Here is a 6,821-nt window from a genome sequence, read left to right as displayed (position 1 = left end):
GTTCAGTTAATCAGAGATACCAGAAGGTTCAGTTTGACTCTAATGTGCACCACAAAAATCAAGGTGTTGTAGAGTAGGGGTGGCCAACCTGCAGCACACATGCCACAAATGGCATAGGCGGCCTTTGTGAGTGGCATACAGAAGACTGGGGAGGGAGCACAATGGCAGATAAAGCAGGAAGCAGAAAGCAGAGCAGCAGAGAAACAGGGTTACAGTGGTACTTGGGAAAGGAAGGAAAGAAGGGCCTTACCTTATGGCACATCTGCCAAAGAAGTTGGGCCTCACAGTTATAGAGCATGTTTGTTAGGTTTTAGTGAAAATGTTAATATTTGATTGCTAAGTCTGTTATTTGTGACAAGTATTTAAGCATGTTATTTTAAAGCTCAAATACCTTAGGTTGTTTAAACATTTTATATAAAACTTGAGCATAATTACACAGGGGGCAAAATAGAGGAACATTTCATCAGCAAAGTAAAAAAGATGCATGAGCTTTCATGAGCTGCAAAACCCAGAGAAAGTCTATAAAGGTCTTTCCAGAAGCCAAGCCAATCAAAACCATCACAGAAAACATCCTTTTATTTGCATTAGAGGGTACGCTATGTTAATGGTCACATCATAAATTCCTTACTTAAAAATTTGAGGTACAGGCAGAGACTGCAAGAGAAGCAAAGAGAACTGAGCAAATTTGGAAAGGCACCAACCAGAAGAAAATATGTTGTCTCCAGCTTTGTAAGTGAAAAGCTCATTCTTTCCCTGCAATTCAGACTGTCATCCTGCCCCCACCATCTGCTTAACCAGTAACACCCAAACTTCCAGCCCTGTGGGCCAGATGAGTGGCATAGCATCACTCCACAGGCTGGAGTCTGCAGTCAGCATGCGGGGTTGGCCCACAGGTGAGATCCAATGTGCTGGAAAGACCCCATACACTTGGATCTAGTTATGTGCCAGGGTGACCCCATGCGCCAGCCCAATCTAGCACACAGGGCCACATTATTTTGCCCACAGGGTTCCCGAAAGTTCAGAAATTTGGCAATTGCAGAATAGCAATTAATGCCGCTACTTCTTCACCACCACCAAGTTTCCAAACCTGTGGGGAGCTACACAACCTGGATGACAGGGCTCCATGAGCAGAATCTGGCCCCTGGGCCAGAAGTTGAGCACCCTATTCTAAACAATAGTTCATTATATTTGCACTGGACCTAGTGAATTCCAAGGTAAAAGTAACAATTAGTTACTGCAAATGATTTTCCTCTCTTCCAAATCTTTTTCTGTAACTGAAGTTCGAATATAAAGTACTGGATTCCTTGGGTAGAAGCTTAACTTTTAATTAACAAAGGAAATCCATGCAAATCCTGACTTTTGCAGAAATGGGTTAGAATGATCAATAAGAACACCCCCCACCACCACCCATAAATTAGTGTGTATGTTGTAGTTACAAGTACATGATGAAAATTTGTAGTCATATTTTCTCAAACTTGGAAATTGTTCTTTTAAAGCAAGATGTGTTAAACAACCTTTTGCTTTTTATAGAAAGATAACAGTATTTTTGGTACACTGCAGTTCCTCAGGGTTAATGTTTGCTACTACCAAATTTCATAGTAATTTTTAGCTAATGATAGGGGAAAGAAAACAAAGCAACAAATATCTGACAACACACAATTTGAGATGCTGCAATACAGTGTGACATTTAATTATAAATCCCTGTCTAACATAAAATGTAGAGAACACCCCACAATTGGACCCTCAATATGGAGATCTGCACATTCATCACGAGAACTCCATTTTGTCTATGTACAGCTGAAAGGCCGTGACAAAAACCAGTCCTTATCTAGACAATAATGACTGTTTCACACAAAGCCCCAAGTATATACTAAATCATGTAAGCTGTTGAAAATGGAATCATTATTCTTTCTTTAGATGTTACCATCAAGAAAACAGAACACTGTTTTATAGAAAATATTAATTTCTGCTTATTCCACCTAAAATATCACATGAGAGAGAACATTGATGACAAGGGGTAAAGTCAGCTGCAGGCATCACTTAAAAGGTCCCTGTTTCTAGCTGAAAATCAAAGGGTACAGTTGAAGTCTACATTTCCAGTTTGAATATCAACAAAAATGATTAACTGTTTTCAGGAAAGAAAAGACCCTCTACTTTGACACTGATATCTCCTTCAAAAAAAACCATTTAAAAAAGCCTCTCATTAATGCATGGAATTATACATTGAAAGGTTAATGCTTATTTGATGATAATATTCTGATTTTAATTTTTGTCAGTTTTACAGTCTAATATTTAACATCCTCTCTCACATGCTGAATCAGTCTTGCATAGTATTTATTGTATGTTGCCTTTAAATTACTCGTCTTAAATTTTTGGTAAGGGTGTGAAAACATTTGTAATAAAAACAAATGACAAACTTCCTGTAACTTTACAGACTGACCATCTAATGAAAATAATTTAAAATAGAAACAAAGCAGTATCAATTTTGGTTATATTACTGATACGATTGATAACAATAAAGTACACTTAATGTGAAACAGTTTCTTTTAAGGTGTTATAGGGTCTATAGATACAATAAGTTATCTGGACTCCTGAAATGAATGTGTGAGAATCTTCTGGGCTACCTGAAATTGCACAAAACTAAGATTAAAGATAAAACAAGGTTAAAATGATTGCACTATTTATGCTTTTGTTAGTGTTGTGAGCAGATCTGACTGATACACACACTTGTGCACGCACACAAAATTTTGCTACGGAAAATAATATGCAACCCGTCAGAAAAAGGTATCATTCATTCCCAGCAGTGAATCACATTTACAGATAGTGATTTTATATTTGTTCAGCAAGATCCATACTATCACTTCAGTCATGACATGGTAGCAAGTCCAAATGTTATCTGAATAAATTAGAAAAAAGGCGTGGTTCTTTGGTTAACACTATGTGACTAACACCAGACACAAGAACTGTAAAGTACAAACAATCACATGAAAAGGCTTTTTTGGGAGGGAAGATGAATAAAGAAGGACAACTTTTAACTCTCAGAGAAAATGCATTATGTTAAGCTGAACCGCTGTTTAAAACCTCCTGTACTAGGAATAACCTGGTTAAGATATTATCAAATTACAGTGACACTGTTTACACTAGAACATCAGTTTCTCTACATCAGTTTTATACAAAAGAAACAAGGCACCGAGTGCTTCGGTGGTATACAGGCAGTATAAAAGTATGTAAATAAAATGCTACATACTGTATATTTAATACACTCATAAAAAATGGTGGATGTGTGCTATATCCATATAACATAGTGCTTCACAAGCCCATATTTTTATATCTTTTAATGAATGAATTAAAATGTGAAATACATTTTAATAACTTTGCTGATACCAGCACAATTCAATATATGTATTCAATAAGATCAGTTATTAGTTTATAGTCACCAGCAAACAAGTTTGAAATCATTTAAAATCAAGGGAACTATAATCTATAACTATAATTCTGGGCAGATCCAGCAGCCTTTACTCCTGGGAGATACCCCATTGACGTCAATAAGATTGCTCATGGAGGGCTCTGTTCTGCCACTGTTTCTCATGTTAATAGTACCTTACTCTGCAAATAACATGGCTGAAATTGATTGAACAACTCAAAGAATAAGGTATTGCTCAAAAGGAGAAAACGTGGTAGAGTCAGTGCCTGAATAGGGACAGCAGGTTCAGGCCCTTGATTAGTAGTATAGCACTTCAGATTGTTAACAGAGACATTGTTCTGCTCGTAGAGCATTTAGCTTTAAATTGTAAGACCACCTTTTATAAAAATAGGTAAGAAAGCTCTGTAAGAAAGTATACATACTGTGTAAGGAGAGATCTCTCCTTAAAAAAAAAAACAAAGAAAGGGAAAATTGAATAAAAGATTTCACTAATTGCGCTTTATCATGAAAATTACATTAAAAAGAGTTGTAATAAAGGAAACAGTACCAAGCATTAATGAACCTTGTGGTTTAATGGAAAAGGACAGCAAACTAGCTGTATAGTAATAAAAGATCATTCCTTTTTTGTGTTTCTTAATATTTCCTAAAACACTCAAACTGCTTAGAAATTTTTTAAAAATGAACAGTTGCAAAATTTACTATATCAAAACTTGTTCAAAGCTCAGCTCCTTCAAAGCTTCAGCTCCAAGCTCCTGGCCCAGTACCATGGCTTAGAAATGTCCACATATGTCAGTGCTACGGTAATGCTTCCCACTGTGCAGATTCACTCAAGTTCATACTTTGGAAATCAATCAAAAGTTACAAGTCAACACATTTTAAACTCTAGGGATACAGTGGATGATTGGAGGATTTGGGGAAAGCACATTCCTAGATTTACTGGATACAGGGAAAATTTGATTGCAATTTCCACACATATCCACTAGGGAAGAAGGATGATGGACAGCACTGCTACTTCCTTCCTGTCTGTTGTGGTTCTGCCACTGCTCACCAGTTTGATGGCTAGGTCTCCACAGAATCCCACCAGTAGATACTTCACAGGAGATGGAGTGAATTAGATAGCTGGCATGGCTTGCTCCTACTGATAAGCCTCTCAACACCTGGCAGATTTACTCCCTAAGATATTTACCCTCAGTCTATATCTATGTTTCAAACTTACTATGCTAGGCAGTGGCCCTCAAACACACCATTCTACTCCATGGCGGCTACTTCCCCAACCGGAAACAATGAAGTTACACTTGCATAGACCTGGATGGGATGGGGAGCTAATTAGCACGGTCACTCTGGAAACACAGCTACATTGCTTTCACTTGAAGACCTAGCATGTGTCAGGTTTGAGGGCTACTGCCTTGTACAGTAATTTTGTGCTATACATCTGCTCCTTTGCCTGAGTTGTACCAACAGAACCAACATAATCCCTGGAGAGAATCCAGCCTAATTCAATCTAACCCTAATAACGTGGGATCATGCTATGTACTCCATCACACCATTTTAAAAACAAAATTAGTTCACTGAAGTCAATGGAGCTGCTCCACACTTTAATATAGGAAAAACATAGGTAGCTAGCTTTTGGTCCAGGAACTGTATGCAGGACCTGTGGAAGGGAAGTATTCCTAGTCCCAAAAGGTAGCAGTGGCTCTTCAAGGCTGCTGTAATTCTTGCCATTTAGGTGACAACAATGGCAAATGACTATATACACCATCCAATACATAAATCTCTGCCTTTCCTATATCCCTTAAATATGCTGTCTTTAAAACCCCAGACCCACCCCACAGAGCAGGTCCATCGGGTATAACCTCACAAATCCTGCCCCACTTTGTATAGCAACAAAAAATTGTTCTTTCTGTGTATGGCTACCCATGGTTGTAAATAAGATTTGATTGTACAGCAGAATTTGACCCATGGAAACCATATAACAAATGACTATTTACAAATTTTCTAAATCTTAAGTGCATTGATGACATCATTTTATCAGGTTCTCATTTCTGTAGATCTTCCCTGCAAAAAAATATTAACAACGCACCTCCCCTAAAAATGACATCCAGCTAAAGTCCATTTACAAAACCTGGTAACAAATTAAACAGCATAGAAACCACAGTAAATTCTTATGGCAATATTTCAGGAGATGGAGGGGAAAAAGAAACAAGAGGAGAGAAAATTATTAAATAGTTTCAGGTCACAAATTTAAGTATCTCCTGATAGTTGGATTTTACCTCTGTTCAGACACATTTGCTTGTGTTCCAAATACCATACTCTTTCAGTGCTCTAATCTGATGATCCTATTGTACTTTTGGGGGCGGGTCTATTCTCCTGTTGATGACTATGAATTCCTCTCATTAACATTAATGGCAGTTAAGCATGCATATCAATGGGAGAATAGACCGTCTTAGAGTATATAAAGGTCTAGCTGTTCCTAAAAATTCAACATAAGGAGGGAAGGTAGTCTGTTTTACAACTCACAAGCCATAATATTGCAGAACTGCTTTAGACAAGAGAACAATCTTCCAGATAAATGTGATGGATAGGTAGAGAGCCTGATCCTGCTCTCAATTAAATCAGTGGGAGTTCTGAAACTAACAATTTGGAGAAGATTCAGGCTGAAAATAAGCTAAAAACTTATCACATTAGAACTTTCTGGAAGAAGGTTATTTTTTAGATTTTAATGCAGTTCCTACATGAACATACCTTAATCCTTTTTTTTTTTTTTTTTTAAGATCAAGTTTTCCCAACTTCCATCCTTCTCCACCATGTAAAACATTTGGGAGCTTTCTATTTCACTAGCAGTAATCTCAAAGGGCAGTATGCACATAATAGAAAGAGAAATTTATAGAAATGAAGAGTAGTAACAGAGGGGAACCACTGAATCATCATAAAAGGAATTATTTGGTCATTAATCTAAAAAGACAATTTGGTGAGAGAGAACATTTGATAAATGCAGATTGTCTATAGAACCTAACAGTGCAATTCACCCAAAACCAAGAAGAACATGGCATTTTAAGCTCAGCCTTAGTGCCTTATTTTAATAAGTGCTGCAGGCCTTGCACTCCCAAAGTCCAAAACCTGACAAAACTGAGGGTGTCTCACACCGACCTCACAGAAGGTGGCCCTGAGAGAAAAGGGGGAAAGAATACATTATACATAAAATAGTGCAGATAGAATAATTCTCTAGCTTAAAAATTCCCCAAGGCAGTTGATTTAGTTTATAAACAGAGCCTAAAATTCTAGTAATGGGACATATACTGTACACCAAATAATTGTTTCAAAACCTTATTAATGGGTTCAGAGGATTTTACTTAGATGTAGAAACTCTGGTATATTTCTCAAGTAGATAAACCTTTGG

General features: G+C 37.2%; 1 long non-coding RNA gene across 1 annotated transcript in view; it reads right to left on the bottom strand.

Annotated features, from left to right (window-relative positions):
* Positions 1-558: 558 nt before the first annotated feature.
* The window catches only part of LOC109296820, a 12,192-nt gene continuing 5,929 nt past the window's right edge, over positions 559-6,821 (bottom strand). Inside the window, exon 2 of the long non-coding RNA XR_002097070.1 lies at positions 559-6,815. This is a non-coding gene — a long non-coding RNA (uncharacterized LOC109296820). The remainder of the gene's footprint in view (positions 6,816-6,821) is intronic.

Source organism: Gavialis gangeticus, unplaced genomic scaffold (genome assembly GCF_001723915.1).
Source record: "Gavialis gangeticus isolate Ggan-Ray unplaced genomic scaffold, GavGan_comp1, whole genome shotgun sequence".
In the NCBI taxonomy this organism is placed as follows: Eukaryota; Metazoa; Chordata; order Crocodylia; family Gavialidae; genus Gavialis; species Gavialis gangeticus.
This window is presented reverse-complemented; position numbering and strand designations above follow the sequence as displayed.